This window comes from Erinaceus europaeus, chromosome 17 (assembly GCF_950295315.1).
Source record: "Erinaceus europaeus chromosome 17, mEriEur2.1, whole genome shotgun sequence".
Classification (NCBI taxonomy): domain Eukaryota; kingdom Metazoa; phylum Chordata; class Mammalia; order Eulipotyphla; family Erinaceidae; genus Erinaceus; species Erinaceus europaeus.
Window position 1 is genome coordinate 76,650,575 of NC_080178.1, and position 16,266 is coordinate 76,666,840.

Here is a 16,266-nt window from a genome sequence, read left to right on the forward strand (position 1 = left end):
GTCCCCACCTGCAGGAGGAAAGCTTCATGAGTGGTGAAACAGTGCTACAGGTGTCTGTCTCTGTCCCTCTGTATATCCCCCTTCCTCTTGACTTCTTGTTATCTCTATCAAATAACCAAAGATAATAAAATTTTGGGGAAAAGTATGTGTTTAAAAACAATAAATAACTTTTGAACAAAAGGAAAATACAAAGAAAATAATCAAAGAATTTCTAGAAAACAGTGATTATAAAAACTCTTTGCATCATGGGGTATAGTTTAAAAGTTATCCTCAGGATAAAACGTACAGCCTTACTTACTTTAAAAAAATTAACGGGCCAGGCAGTGGCACACCTGGATAAGTGCACATACTGCAGAGCACAAGGACCCGGGTTCAAGCCCCTAGTCCCCGCCTATAGGGGGAAAGCTTCACAAGTGGTGAAACAGGGCTGCAGGTGTCTCTGTCTCCCTCTCTCCCTTTCTATCACCCCCTTCCCTGCTCTCTGTCTCTATCCAATAATTAATAAAATAAATAAAATAATAAAAATAGAACAAACCAAAGGAGAACAGAAGGAAAAAATGGCAAATTCCCAACAGCAGGAATTACTGAGTTAGACAACAGAAAAACATTACTGATAAATTCCATCCTTTTTTTCCCCCTGAAATCTTAAATTATATCCCATGGGTGAAATTTGATGTGCCATCTGTTTTGTGCTGATAAGCTAAGAATTTATCTTAAACATCTTTATGTAGCTGGGGGAAAATTCAAAGAATAATGTTTCAGGACATGGAAATTTATAAATTTTCTAATGTTTTCACAAATAGTTACATTGGGATATAGAAAGCACAGGTTTTAAAAATAGACTGCCGACTTCTGCTTTTGTGTGCTATGATGAATGAGTTGAAAAATGTGAGACTTTATGTGACACTCCTTACTTGGCACAGTCCTTAGCATGCTACGAACCATACGGCTGCTGTGAAAATTCTTTTTAAAAAATATATTTAATTCATTTATTTATTTCAGTAGAGACAGAGAGAACTCAAGAGGGTGTGGGAAGGTAGGGGAGAGAGACAGAGAGACACCTGCAGCCCTGCTTCACCACTTGTGGAATTTCCCCTGCAGGTGGGGACCAGGGGCTTGAACCTGGGGTCTTCTGCATTGTGTAACACCTGGTCTCCTACCTGCAGTGAAAATTCTAGAGTATTTCTAGCACTGTATATATCTCCAGTCAACAACACTTAATATAATTTCTTTACAAATTCATAAATATTTTAGCACTGGCTTAGCATAATTTAAGTTTTAATGAAAATTTAACTTTTTATTACTAGCATGTGTGTACATGTCAACATGGGCATTTAAGGTGAACATTGAAAGTCATAGTTTTTTGTTTGTTTTTTTTTGCCTCCAGGGTTATTGCTGAGGCTTGGTGCCTGCACTACAAATCCATTGCTTGTGGAGGCTATTTTTTCCCCTTTTTTTGTTTATAGTTATTATCATTATTGTTGTCATTGCTGTCAGATAGGACAGAGAATGATAAAGAGAAGAGGGGAAGATAGAGGGGGGGAGAGAAAGACAGACACCTGCAGACCTGCTTCAACGCTTGTGAAGCGACCCCCCTGCAGGTGGGGAGTCAGGAGCTCAAACTGGGATCCTTGAGCCTGGGTCCTTGCATTTTGCGCCATGTTCACTTGACCCACTGTGCTACCATCCAGCCCCCTGAATGTCATAGTTTCAAGGCAAGATGTTGGATGATATTTATATATATATATTTTTTTTTTCAAATTAGGCAGCAAAAAGTACTCCGTTTTTATGGAATAACACTAAGGATACATAGTATGCTTTGTAACTGCCAGATTAAAATACTCATCACAGTGTTCTTGCCACAGGAAAGCAGTAGTCAGAAAAAGCAGAACATTTTCTTTTATTATTTTGTTTCCTATTTTATTTTAATGAGAGAGACAGACACTTCTCAGCTCTGGTTTATGGTGGTGCTGGGGATTGAATCTGGGACCTCACAGACTCAGGCATGAAAACTTTTATATAGCCATTATGCTGTCTCCCCAGCCCAAATTAGAACATTTTTTTGTATTGATTTAATAATGATTGACAAGACTGTAGGATAAGAGGGGTACAGTTCCACAGAATTCCCACCACCAGAGTCCCATATCCCATCCTCTTCCTTGAAAGCTTTCCTATTCTTTACCCCTCTGTGATAAAGATCATAGACCCAGGATCATTATGGGGTGCAGAAGGTGGAAGGTCTGGCTTCTGTAATTGCTTCTCCACTGGACATGGATGTTGGCAGGTGGATCCATACTCCCAGCCTGTTTCTCTCTTTCCCTAGTGGATCAGGGCTCTGGGGAGGTGAGGTTCCAGGATACATTGGTGAGGTCGTCTGCCCAGGGAAGTCAGGTTGGCATCCTGGTAGCATCTGGAACTTGGTGGTTGAAAAAGCATAAAGATATAAATTAGAAAAAATGGTTTAATAATCAGGAACCTGAAGGTAAGACTATAGCAGATGAGATTTTGGGGTCTCCATTTTGGAAAAGGCTAGTAGGTCTATTCTGGGCATGCATTTTAAGTGCTATATCTTGAAGACATTTGTAGGATTTCTTCACACACAAAAAGAAAGCACTGAGAGAATAGCATAATGATTATGCAAAAAGACTTTCTTGCCTGAAGGAACAAACATCCCTGGTGCAATCCCCATCACCACCATAAGCCAGAGCTGAGTAGTGCAATGGTAGAAACAAATAGACAAAAACCAACCAAGCAGCCAAAAACTCAATAATTCTAAGTGGCTCCTTGCTTATTGAAGCAAGGAAAGCCATTTACCAACTGCCAGTTAACTAAAGTATGTGACTACAGCGGCCAGGAGATACGTTCAGGAGAAATAAACTAGTTTAAGATTGTCTGTGAGAACAGTTCCTCAAAGAGTTGAGGACATTGGCAGCGATGTTAATCGTCAGCGAAAAGCAAGGCAAAGGATCTTGAGCAGTCTTTTGTGGCTTGTGCTGAGTAAACAGATGTTACTGACACCACCCCGTTGTTTTTTTCAGGGACTTAGTGGTGAGTTAGTGGCTGAAAATGTAGTCCAGAGACTGCATGAAACAGCTCCAGAAGAGTGTTTTCAGAGGAGCCGAGAAAGCACTGATTAACTACCGCTTAAAATAGAATCGGCTGACATGTGTGGCAGCGGGCAGTAGAACTCCATGTGGAACGCAAGCACTTGTAAACAAGCAGGGACCTTGCAGGGACATTCGGCACCTCTCAGACATGTCACAGAGCCAGTAGAGTCCACAGTGGACTTGGTTTATTCTCAGGGACTCAGCCATTGCCAATTTTGTGGTTATTATTTTTGTTAGGAATGATGATGAGGTGGCGTGATAGTGCCCATAACAGTCATCATTAAGTGAGCCAGTCTCTCGCCCTTCTCCAACTTTCGTGGTCCTCTCTTTTATCTGACAACTTTAGACTTTCTCCCAGTTGTTTAAGTGGTACCAGCATTGGGTTTTGGGGATGTGACTTCTTTGGGCATTTCTGCTAGATTACCAAGCTAATTTGGTCTAAGTCTGACCGATTAGAGAATTTATGAGGGCGCCAGGTGGTGGCGCACCTAGTGAGCACACCTGTTATGGTACTCAAGGACCGGGGTTCAAGCCCTGGTCATCACCTGTGGGGAGGGGGCTTGAGAGTGGTGAAGCAGAGTTGAAGGTGTCTTTCTCTCTCACTCTCTACTTCCCTCTCCATTTCTGGCTGTCTCTATCCAACAAGTAAATAAAGATAATACCAAAAAAGAAACAAAAAGAAGAGAATTTATGCTGCCTTCTTTTTAAAAATTTTTAAAATTTATTTATTTTCCCTTTTGTTGCCCTTGTTGGTTTTTTATTGTTGTTATAGTTATTATTGTCGTTGTTGGATAGGACAGAGAGAAATGGAGAGAGGAGGGGAAGACAGACAGGGGGAGAGAAAGACAGACACCCACAGACCTGCTGCACTACCTCCTGACTCCCATTATGCTGCCTTCTTTAGGCATTTCCACTAGGATTACAGGCTTATGAGGTCTAAGTCTCATCACCGAGGACTGTTAAGAACTTGTACTTTGAGTTATCTAATTGCCTCTCGGTTATGGATACATGCACGCCTGTAGCCAACCCCCTAAGCCCTAGCCTGTATCTACTATCTGCAACTTTCTTCGATGATGTGCCATCTAAGTGAAACCAGGTGGCCCCATGTGTTAGGAAAGATCTCACCAGATTTGAGGGTTGGGAAGTTGAGATCACAGGCTGGGTATCTCTGGCTCCAGTCCGCAGTAAGAATTCAGTAGCAGCACTGGGGCGGGGGGGGGGGGTGGCAGTGGAGGAGGAACATTGTTATTGCGATATTTCTTAATAGGACTAAGATAGACATTTCTCTGAATGAGAGGAGCCAGGCGGTGGTGCAGCGGGTTAAGCGCACATGGTGCGAAGTGCAAGGACCGGCGTAAGGATCCCTGTTCGAGCCCCCGGCTCCCCACCTGCTGGGGGGGGGTCGCTTCACAGGTGGTGAAGCAGGTCTGCGGGTGTCTGTCTTTCTCTCCCCCGTCTGTCTTCCCCTCCTCTCTCCATTTCTGTCCTATCCAACAACAACAGCAATAACAACGATGATAAACAACAAGGGCAACAAAAGGGGATAAATAAATAAGAAATTTCTCCGAATGAGTAAAGTCCCCATTAGCCACTGCTATTAAATTCTGGACAACTCTGGACAGCGAACTTTTATGGTAGACTTGATTGTTCTTAATGAGCTTACCATACAATCAGAAGACAAAACAGCAATAACCAAACATTTTAAATCAAGTATTGTCAAGCTGCTTTATGGATTTCTTGTACTATCAAAAGTTAGGCCAAGAGGTGAGTCCTTGGGGCTGCCAGGTAGCTCACTTTGCGTTGTAGCAGCTTCACCACGCTCTCGGCTGGATTCCAGCCCCGCCCTCCCTGGAGGCTTTGGGGTGTGTGGCATCTTGCCCTCTCTGCCAGAGTGCCCCTGTGAAGTCCCAGTGGGCGGGGAAGAGATGAGCCCTGGTGCCAGGCAGCGGCGCACCTGGTTGAACATGTCACAGTGCACAGAGACCGGCATTCCAGCCCCCCCGGCCCCCACCTGCAGGGGGAAAGCTTCACGAGTGGTGAAGCGGGGCTGCAGGTGTCTCTCTGTCTCTCTCTCTCTCTCTACCTCCCCATCCCTCTCAATTTCTGCTGACTATCCAATAAGCAAATAAAGATAAGTAAAAAAATTTTTAAAAGTTAAAGAAATCTCTTTTAAAAAATGAGTCTTTCATTTCCATACAACTTTCCAACAAATGTATGTTGTGAGTTCAAGCTAACGCTCAGCAGCTAGTTTTCATACCTGAATGCAAGTGTGTGAGACATTGACATGTTTTAAATTGACTTGATTCTGCCAAACCTGCAATTGCAAGTGGTTAGTCAGTGAAGTAATGACATTCTATAAGGTAAATATTAAGAGAATTGGATAGAATTCTAGAAATGCCGTCCCAGTTGTTAATACACCCAGACACTCCAGGCTTGAAATCAGGATTTAGCAGTACCCGTGTGTGTGACAAGGCACATTCAAATATGAAATATAGAAATCCCATTACAGGTCATCAGCAGCAGATGAACATTTGTCAAATTTTGATGCTAGGAACAAAATTTGAAGCCCAGTGAAATAAATTGTCTTCCCTAAAAGAATTTTCCTCTTCTCATAAATAAATTACACACAAACACATGACTTATTTACTATTATATTTTCAATGTCGTGAACAAAAAAATTGTGGAAAAATTCCATCTTGTTATTAAGTCGATTCTTGATAGGAAAGCTTGACCTGCAAAAGCTGAAATATTTTCTGCACCTTTACAAACAAACTACTAACTCTGGAACTACTTAACTAAAGAAAAGGGGGAGCTAGCTTTACTTCATAAAAAATAACAAATGAGGAAAGTCATAGACATGGTAAGTTTCAGTCCTCGTAAGAAATTGATTTCTATTGGATTTAACTCAATGCAAAGAAGATTGAAGACTTGAATGGAAAGAACCTATGAAAATTCCACCTACCACAACTACTCAAATGCTCTTTTAAAAAAAAAAAATCAAAACAACAGTTGACAAGCCATCCCAACTGAAAGCTAGAAATTTAAAGATTTTTAATAAATTGTGGAAAGGCTGATGGCACTTTGAAAATAATGCATTATGACCAAGTAAAGTTCACTCAAGGAAGACACGAGTGGCTTAATATTGGGAAATATCAATATTAATTACATATAGACAATAGACAATACTCATGTGGATATATCTTTACAAAAAACTTTTAAAAAAAACTTTTTAAAATTTCATTTTACCAAAGCACTCCTCAGCTCTGTGGGGGATTGAACCTGAGATGTTGGAGCCTCAGGCAGGAGAGTCTCTTTGCATAATCATATGCTATTGGGCAGGGGTAGAGAACATAATGGTTATGCAGAGAGATCCATGTGTGAGGCTCCAGATCCCAGATTCAACCCCACACACCACCATAAGCAAGAGCTGAGCAGTGGTCTCGGTCTGGTTAAAAAAAAAAAAAAAATATATATATATATATATATATATATATATATATATACACTATCCCTGCCTCCCTGGATATATCTTCATAGTGAAAAGGCACTTGAGAAAATTCACTCAAAATGATAGAAATTGAGCGTCCTGGAAAATGGTACATGGGATAGATAGATCCTCTGGTTTGTGAACACAGATGTCAAGTTTGCTCTCCCGACAGCCCATGTGCTAGAGTGCTGCACTGATTCTCTAGCTTAGTAGTCGCTGAAGATGTAGGCAGATCTAATTAACATATACTTGCATACTTATTTAATAGGTAAGATACACACACACACATCCGTACACATTCCAAATCTAATATGGAGTCTAATTAACATATACTTGCATACTTATTTAATGGGTAAGATAGACACACACACACACACACACACACACACACACACACATCCGTACACATTCCAAATCTATTATGGAATCATTGAAAGCATTCCTTCAGACTTAAGAGCTGCCAGGGAAGTAAATGGCTGGACTGCCCGAGCAGTTGGATGGCTGAGGTCCCAGTTCAGTCTCCAGCACGGCCTGTCTTGGAGTTGTGATCTAGCTGCCTTCTCCCTCTCTCCCTTTCTCATCGTGTGTGAAACTCTGTTACATGGACTAACACAATCTTAAAATGAACAAGAAAATGAGTCTCTGGAAATGGGCAGCGGCACACCGGGTTAAGCGCATGCGTACAAGGACCTGGGTTTGAGGCCCCGTTCCCCACTGGTGGGAAGCTGCATGAACTGTGTCTGCAGCTGGGCTGCGGGTGTCTCTCTCCCCTTGCTGTCTCCCCCTCCCTTCTCAATTTCTCCCTGTCCTATCCAATAAAGGAAAGAAAAAAAAAAACCACCAGGAGCTGTGGATTTGCAGTGTAGGCACCAAGCCCTAGTTATAACCCAGGTGGCAATTAAAAAAGAAAGTCTCTATTACCTTTACCACTATTAGCATCAGTACTTTTTAAGAGATCTTTTAAAAATATTTTTATTTATTTATTAGAGACACTTGTAGCCCTGCTTCACTCGTGAAGTTTTCCCCCTGCAGGTGGGGATCAGGGACTTGAACCTGGGTCCTTGCGCACTGTAATGTGAACGCTTAACCAGGTGCGCTGCCACCTGGCTCCTACCACCATTTTGTTAGCTAACAAAGTTTTACTAATTGTTTTTTGTTGTTGTTGTTGCTAATGTTATCTAATTAATAGTTTAAAACACTTTGTGTTCACAAATAATATTATGTACACATGGAATTCATGAGAATAAACAGAAAACAATTCAATAAATGAACAAACAGGACATAAAATACAAAAATACATAGACTATATGTACAGCATATGGTGTGGGAGAAATGTATCATTTTTGAATTATCAGCAACATTAAGACTAAATGAACCTATACCCTGAACTCTTAGAGCTTGGTAAGTCAGTGTTCTATCACCAATAGTAAGAATTAAAAAAAAAACTGAAATACTAGGAATAAATAGATAGTTATATTCAAAAGACAAGTGGGAGTAACATTCAAACAGCCTGAAAGGAGGACTGGGCACCATGAGCCAAGTCCAGAGGTTCTGAGTTCAAGCCCTCGGTCCCCACCCATTTGGGGGGGGTGGTTCCCAAGCCGTAGAAGTAGGTGCTGCGGGTGTCTCTTTCCCTCTGTCATATCAAAGAAAGAAAACATCCTTGAACAATAAAAACATTTGCTTGCTCAAAAGAAAACTGGGACAAATCGAAGACAACTTGCTTCTGGTTTTGTTTCAGGTTGTTTTCTCTTTTATTTATTTATTATTTTATTGCCAGCCAGGTTATCTCTGGAGCTTGGTGGCGGCACTATAAATCCACCACTCCTAGTCGCCAGTTTTTCCTTTTTTTTTTTTCTCTTCCTATTTTATTTGATAGAGACAGAGAGAAATTGAGAGGGACTGGGCCATAGAGAAGGAGACGGAAAGAGAGACACCTGCAGACCTGCCTCAGCATTTATGAAGTGAACCCACCTGCAGTGGGGACTCCTGTGTCCTTGCAGGTGGTGATGTGTGTGTCTACTGAGGTGTGCCAGTGCCGGCCTCCCGTCGTGTCCCTGTTTTGTTCTGAGAGAGCCCAGAGTACTTCTGCATCACACCAGGTGTTGGGGGTTGACCCCAGGATCTCAGGCATGTAGGCCAACTGCCAGGCAGCTGACTCCGAGATACCAGGTTCTTGAGTAAGAAGCCAACACAAAGATGCCAGCTCTCCTTGGCTTAATGCACAATGCAATATGATCAAGTTTCTTTTTCCACAAGACTAGAGAGGCTATTTTTAAACTTCACATGAATAGCCGCAAAATGAACAGTCGTGTGGGTGGTCCAGACCCATCCAGTAGTGAAATGTGCTCTCAAGTATGACTACATTGTAATAATGTCTTCAATAGGCAGAATACAAGTAAGTACAGATTTATAGAGGACGGTCAAGTTAACGGCAGAAAGATGGACTTCCTGTATGTTTAAAGATTTGCTTATGTATTTTTAAATATATTTATTTTGGATAGAGACAGAAATCGAGAGGGGATGGGGGCTAGGGGAGAGAGAGAGAGACGCCTGTAGCCCTGCTTCACTGTGGAAGTTTCCCCTAGGCTTGAACCCAGATCTTTTCTCACTGTAATGCAGCTCGGTGTGCCACTGCCCAGACCCTTACATAGACTTTTTAATAAGCAGTATTAGTATTAGGACTACTCTCGTTAGTTAGAAAACAGTAAGACGTTGGATCCATAAATTCTAGAAAATGAATTTATATGCTAAACGTGACTCAGAAGTTCCCACCCTTCCTCTCTTCCTTTAACTTTTTTTAATTATTTTTAATTATTTATTGGATAGAGACAGACAGAAATAAAGAGGGGAGGAGGAGATAGGGAGGGAGGGAGGGAGGGAGAGACACCTGCAGCCCTGCTTCACCACTCACAAAGCTTTTCCCCTGTAGGCGGGGACCAGGGGACTCAAACCTGGGTCTTTACGCACTGTAACCTGCACTCAACCAGGTGCACCACCACCCGGCTCCCATCTCTTTCTCTCTTCCTCTTCCTCTCTCCAGATAAAGACAGGCCCTGAGTAAAGAGGGAAAGAAACCACAGGACCACAGAAGTGATCTTCCTCCAGTGCACTGAGGTTGTACTTAGTGATAAATATGTTTTAGAGCTTTGGAATGAGAAAGCTTTTCTCACTATGACTAAAAAGCCCAGAGGCCTTAAACTGAGATGGCACATAGTGCCTTCAAAGACACACCAGAACTCAGTGCTGTTCTCTCTATCCTAAAAGTAAGGTCTCTGAGAAAATAGCTAACTTTAAAAATATATATATTCATTCCCTCTTGTTGTCCTTGTTGTTTTATTGTTGTTATTGATGTCGTCGTTGTTGGATAGGACAGAGAGAAATGGAGAGAGGGAGGGGAAGACAGAGAGAGAGGAGGAGAGAAAGACAGACACCTGCAGACCTGCTTCACCGCCTGGGAAGCGACTCCCCTGCAGGTGGGGAGCCGGGGGCTCGAACCGGGATCCTTACGCCGGTCCTTGCGCTTTGCGCCACCTGCGCTTAACCCGCTGTGCTACCACCCGACTCCCAATGGTTAACCTTTATGTCACATTTAACTTTGATAACCCTGAAGGGGAAATACAGCTGAGGGGCCAGGTGTTGCTGTTCAGCAGGAGGGAAAGGGGCGTGGGGCAGAGCAGGGCAAGGCCTGGGAGCAGCCACAGTGTTGCCTGATGGTGTTGATAGCACTTTATTCTGTGTGTCCTACATTGTTCTTATGTACATGTCACCAACACATTCACAAAAACACCCATCCTACTCATTTTCATGTAAAATATTCCAGTTATAAATGATCCTCTAAAGCATGAGCCACTATACCGAATATTTTTTCAAATGTTGTGTATGATTCTTGAAAGGTACGCTGTGCTATTGAGAATACAGCATTGCGGTTCATAAGAAATACATCTTTGGGGCCAGGAGGTGGCACAGCGCCTAAGTGCACATAATATAAAACTCAAGGACAGGCTCAAGGATCCTGGTTCCAGCCCCGGGCTCCCTACCTGCGGGGGTGGGAAGGAGGGTCACTTCACAGGCGGTGAAGCAGGTCTGCAGGTGTCTGTCTTTCTTTCTCCCTTTCTGTCTTCCCCTCCTCTCTCCATTTCTCTCTGTCCTATCCAACAACAGCGGATTCATAGTGCAGGCACCAAGCCCCAGCGATAAACCTAGAGGCAAAAATAAAAGAAAGATATATTTTTTCCGAGAACCAAAATATACGTTTCCTATTTAAGGATTAACAAAGACAGAGAGGCCAGCAGAGCAACACTGGCATTTGTCAGGGTTTTAACCTGAGGCACCACACTTGTAAGCCCAGGAGGACACCCGCACTGCAGCCTTGCCTTCCTGAGGTATAGTTTGAAATAGAGATTTCTTTATCCCTCTCTTCTGACTCAGTTCCAGAGCCTCAGGGACCTTCTGGAGGGCCAAGAGCAATGGGGGTTCTATTGCTATGATAATGTGCTCTCTGGTCATCAGTGGCTGAAAACACTTCAGAGCCAAAACAGTCAAGTGGGTGTATTGTAATTCTCCACAGACCTTTTCCCACTTTGGAAAGGACCTAAGGCTTAGCCCTGATTGCCAGCTGAACTTATAGTTCCACCCCCTGACTGCTCAGGAGGGGAAAGGGTTTAATCAATCACCATTATTTAATCCGCCCTGCCTGTGTAATGGGCACTGTAGGAAAGGAAGGCTGTGGGAGCCCTTCCTGTTTGGCTCTTCCTGTTTGTGCCCAGGCCTGGCTCCAAACTCCCTGAGCACAGAACCTCGTTTTGGGTTTGGCCTTGTGCATCTCTTCATCGGACTGCTGGTTCGTATCTTTTATTATTCTTTGTCATACGGTGAGAGGTGTGTTTCTTGAGGCCTGTGAGTGGTTCTAGCAAACTAATACAGCCTGTTTGTAAGAAGTCCGGGTTGTCACCTGGCCTTGCTCTTGTGAAGTCCAAGGAGAGGGTGTGGACTGTCTCTAGTGGTTGTTATCTGGAGCAGAACTTCTGTGGGCCGGAGCCCTTGGTGTGTGGCAGCTGACTATCCTCGGGGCAGGGAATACTAGAACTGAGTTGAACTGTCGGACACCTGGTTGTGGTAGGAAATTTGCTTGGAGGTGGTAAGGAGAAACTGTATGTCTGCGTTTCAAGTGGTTCTAGAAAAATCTATGTGTTTGCTTTAAAAAAATAATGCTAAATATTGAGATTTTTATAAAAGCTGTGTTTCAACTTTTCTTGGAAAAGATGTGAAGTTCTGATCTGGCATTTTGAAATGACAAAAATCATTTGAAACTGAATGTGGTAGACAAGTAGACACTCGACCAAACCCCCTTGATTTAATTAGCAGTTGATACATTGACCTCTTTTTCTTTAAATTTATTTATAAAATAAAGAATATCTCATAGTTTTTAGCATAGAAATCTTTCACTTCTTTGGTCAGGTTTATTCCTAGATATTTTATTGATTTTTGTTCCGACAGTGAGTGAGAGTGATTTCTGGATATCATTTTCTTTGGATTTAGTGTCTGCATAAAGAAATGCCACTGATTTTTGTACATTGATTTTGTAGTCTGACACCTTGCTATATTGCCTAATGATTTTCAGTAGCTTTCTGCTGGATTTTTTAGGTCTTTCTATATATACTCTTATGTCATCTGAGTCTCTATTCAAAGAAATAGAGAAATTATACAAAGAAATGGAAAGATATTCCATGCTCATGTATTGGAAGAATTAATATAATCAAAATGAGTATTCTACCCAGAGCCATATACAAATTTAATGCGATATCCATCAAAGTCTCACTGAGTTTCTTTTAGAGAATAGAACAAAAATTTCAGTCACTTATCTAGAACCAGAAAACACCTAGAATCAACAAAACAGTCTTGAGGAAAAGAAACAGAAATGGAGGCATCCACATTCCCAGATCTCAAAATATTTTAGAAGGCCATCACCATCAAAACAGGTGGGTACTGGAACGAAAATAGGCACACAGAGCAGTGGAACAGAACTGAAAGCCCAGAACTAACCCCCCACACCAGTGAACATCTATTTTTTTCATAAAGGGGTCCAAAATATTAAATGGAAAAGGAGGCTCTCTTCAATAAATGGTGCCAGGGAAACTAGGTGGAAACATGCAGATGAATGAAACTGAACCACTTTATCTCACCAGAAACAAAAGTCAACTCCAAGTGGATCAAGGATCTGGATGTTAGACCAGAAACTATCAAATACTTAGAGGAAAATATTGGTAGAAGATTTTCCCATCTAAACCTCAAGGGCTGACACAAACCTAACTGAAAGGAAGACTGAATCAAAAACAAATCAATGGGACTACATCATATTGAAAAGCTTCTGCACAGCAAAAGAAACCACTACCCAACCAAAGAGACCCCTTACAGAATGGGAGAAGATCTTCACATGCCATACATCAGACAAGAGGCTAATAACCAAAATATATAAAGAGCTCAGCAAACTCAGCAACAAGTAAAGCAAATGACCCCATCCAAAAGTGGCCAGAAGATATGAGCAGACTATTCACTACAAAAGAGATCCAAAAGACCAACAAACATATGAAAATTGCTCCAGGTCACTGACTGTTAGAGAAATATAAATAAAGACAACATTGAGATACCACCTCACCCCTGTGAAAATGTCATACATCAAAAAGGACAGCAGCAACAAATGCTGGAGAGGTTGTGGGAACAAAGGAACCCTCCTAACATTGCTGGTGGGAATTTAAGTTGGTCCAATCTCTGTGGAGAGCAGTCTGGAGAACCCTCACAAGATAGACATGGACCTTCCATATTACCTAGTAATTCCTCTTCTAGGAATATACCCTAAGGACTCCATAACACCCAACCAAAAAGATAAGTGTACACCTATGTTCATAGCAGCACAATTTGTAATAGCAAAAACTTGGAAGCAACTCAGGTGCCCAACAACAGATGAGTGGCTGAGAAAACTGTGGTACATATACACAATGGAATACTACGCAGCTATTAAGAACAGTGAACCCACCTTCTCTGACCCATCTTGAGCTAGAAGGAATTATGTTAAGTGAGCTAAGTCATAAAGACAAAGACGAGTATGGGATGATCCCACTGAAACAGAAGTTGAGAAAGAAGAACAGAAAGGGAAACTCAAAGCAGAATCGCACTGAGTTTGGAGTAGGGAACCAAAGTAAAAACCTCTGGGTGGAGGGTGAGGGCAGATGTTCAGCTTCACTGGGGGGGGAGGGGCACAAACTCTTGGTGGTGGGCATGGTGTTGATTTACACTCGTATTAACTAGTGGTCTCATAAATCACTGCTTCATTAATGAGAGAGGGAAAATGATTGAATGTCTCAAACTTTTTGATGCACAGACCACAGCTCTGAGTACATGTTTCTTCAGTCTAAGCACTTCAGACTTCAAATTGGTAATCAGATTGAATCTTAACAGTGGGCTCAAATTGTTAATACATTTCTAATAATGACTTGTCCTTTTGAAGTATTAACTCTCCTGAAAGACCAGGGAGAGCAGAAGTAACTGGTGGTGTTACTTTATAAGAAATAACCGGGAGTCAGGTGGTGGCGCAGTGAGTTAAGCACAGGTGGCACAAAGCACAAGGGTGGGCACAAGGATCCTGGTTCGAGCCCCCGGCTCCCCACCTACAGGGGAGTTGCTTCACAAATGGTGAAGCAGGTCTGCAGGTGTCTGTCTTTCCTCCTCTCTGTCTTCCCCTCCTCTCTCCATTTCTCTGTCCTATCCAACAACAAGGGCATTAATAACAACAATAATAACCACAACAATGTTAAACAACAAGGGCAACAAAAGGGAAAATAAATAATCCTTAAGAGAAAAGAAACAGCTATAGGTAAATAGCATAAAAGGACATAAACTATGGTGAAGTGTTGTATGCTTTACATTGGTCTGGTCTAGCTCTCCCCCTGCCAGGAAAATTGGTTTAGTCCTGCTAGTTTCGCGGGCCCGCTTGTCCCTGCCCCAAAAGAACCCCGACAGAGTTCGAGACTTCTTGGCGCCGCCATGTGAGAAGGAGGCAGGAGAGTTCTATTTGGTGATTAGTTTGGGTTAGTTTATGAATCGTTGTTCGTGAATAAAGAAATACAGCTTCTCAGCCCAGCCGCATGTCTCTGGTCATCTCTGTTACCCGCCCGTGAAGCCAGCCCGGATAAAACAACATATGGCACCCAAGTGGGGCCGGACCTGCGTATCTCTCAGATAAGTGAAGACAGTTTGGCTACCTATGCACTATGGCCTTCTCTTCTGCTTGTGAAGAGATCTCCAAAGGCCTCTGCCCTTTCTTCACAAGACTGTTTCGCTGTTTCTGGAACTTTTATCTCTGGACCACTCTGTGCCCGCAGGAGCCCAGTGCCAGCCCACAGGAGCCCAGTGCCAGCCCGCAGGAGCCCAGTGCCAGCCCGCAGGAGCCCAGTGCCAGCCCGCAGGAGCCCAACGCCAGCCACATGAGCCAGCTTTCCGCCATGTGGCGCGGGGCATTGGGCACCGACTCCCTCCACGCTGCTCAGCCGCTGGGAGCAGGGCAGCAGACATGGCAGGGCCATGGGGCAGGGTCACGGCAGCCTATCCTGGCACACCTAGGGTGTCTCCATCTTAAATGGGTGTAACAAAAGGTTAAATAGACTTGTTGATATGTAAAACTCTCGATTACCTTCCCTATTAGAAATGGTAGATTACACAATGGCTATGCTAATGATACTCATGCCTGAGGTTTTCTTTCCTTGATTCTCATGTTTACCTTTTCACATTCTATTGTTTAAACTTTAACCAACCTTAAAATCATTCTAAAAAAGACTTCTAATTGTAATAGTTATCAATTGTGATAAACTTCTAACCTGCTACAAGTTTGTTTCATAGTAAGTAAACTGCAGCTGTCAAGTTCTCTACAGAAAATCAGAATTCCGGCAGTGGACCTTCCTCATACAACGTTCCACCCCCTGGCATTCTTCCGTGGACATCTGCTTTCGACTGGCATTCCTATTGGACTCACTGGTCTCAAACACTGACTACAGCCAGCTGCCTTTGGGACTCTAGGCCATTCCCCACCCCCATACTAAAAAAAATGCCCGTCGAGGCAAGTACGCCCCCCAGAGGCAGGAAATGTTTTTTTTTAAGCTGATAAAGTTTTGCTCACAGAGGCAAAAAATGGCCCCCTCCTTTGGCAGCACACTGGTTCTTGTTACTCGCTTACATGTTTCTCCATGTTTGTGCCAGTTTCTTTTTTGAAAATGCCTGTACGAAATAGGTTTCTGTTCACCCCACACCCCTGATACTGTAGTCATTTAGTTAAAAAGAAAAGGGGGAATTGTTGTATACTTTACAATGGTTTTGTCTAGCTCTCCCCCTGCCAGGAAAATTGGTTTAGTCCTGCTAGTTTCGCAGCCCGCTTGTCCCCACCCCAAAAGAACCCCGACAGAGTTCGAGACTTCTTGGCGCCGCCATGTGAGAAGGAAGCAGGAGAGTTCTGTTTGGTGATTAGTTTGGGTTAGTTTATGAATCGTTGTTCGTGAATAAAGAAATACAGCTTCTCGGCCCAGCTGCATGTCTCTGGTCGCCTCTGTTACCCACCCGTGAAGCCAGCCCAGATAAAACAACAGTGAAATCTTGTATGATACAGCAAATTCAAACAATGAG